This window comes from Lipotes vexillifer, unplaced genomic scaffold (genome assembly GCF_000442215.2).
Source record: "Lipotes vexillifer unplaced genomic scaffold, Lipotes_vexillifer_v1.1 scaffold1619, whole genome shotgun sequence".
Lineage (NCBI taxonomy): Eukaryota > Metazoa > Chordata > Mammalia > Artiodactyla > Lipotidae > Lipotes > Lipotes vexillifer.
The window spans coordinates 28,729-29,305 of record NW_006783846.1 but is presented as its reverse complement, the minus strand read 5'-3'; positions in this window follow the sequence as shown (position 1 = coordinate 29,305).

Below are 577 nucleotides of genomic sequence, written 5' to 3'. Positions count from 1 at the left end.
GTACCGCAAAAAAAAAAAAAAAAAAAAAAAAAGTGGTGGTTTATAGCAAGGTGAGTCAAAGAGCAAGGATGAAGAAGGGGCGTGACATGCTGTAAGTCTGGCAAATTATCCTGTAAGTAAATAAAGCCATTGAAGGTCTACAAAGAGAGACATAAGTGGTACAGCCATTTTTCTGTGTTTTAGGTAAATTTTCTAGATGACAGAGTGGAGAGTGGAATTAAGACAGTGCAAAGTCCCAGGCAAGATCAATTAGGTAGCTTCTTGCCTCAGTATTTCAGACAGGAAATGATGAAACAAACTAGGGCAGCAGAGGTAAAATAGAAGAAAGAAGATAGATTTGGGAAATATCAGGAGGTAAAATAAACAATATTTGCTCATAGCTTGAAGGAAAATTATATAGAAACTGCATAAATGGAAGGGATTAGATGGCTCCCAATTCCTGTTTTGAGTAAATGGCTGTATGCTGTGGCCATTCACAGAATGAGACTAGGAATACGGAGAACGTTTTGCTCCTCCTCTGGAGCTTTTCCTTAGGGTAGTTTTGGCCTATGAGGCAGGTCTGGGACATTGAAATGCT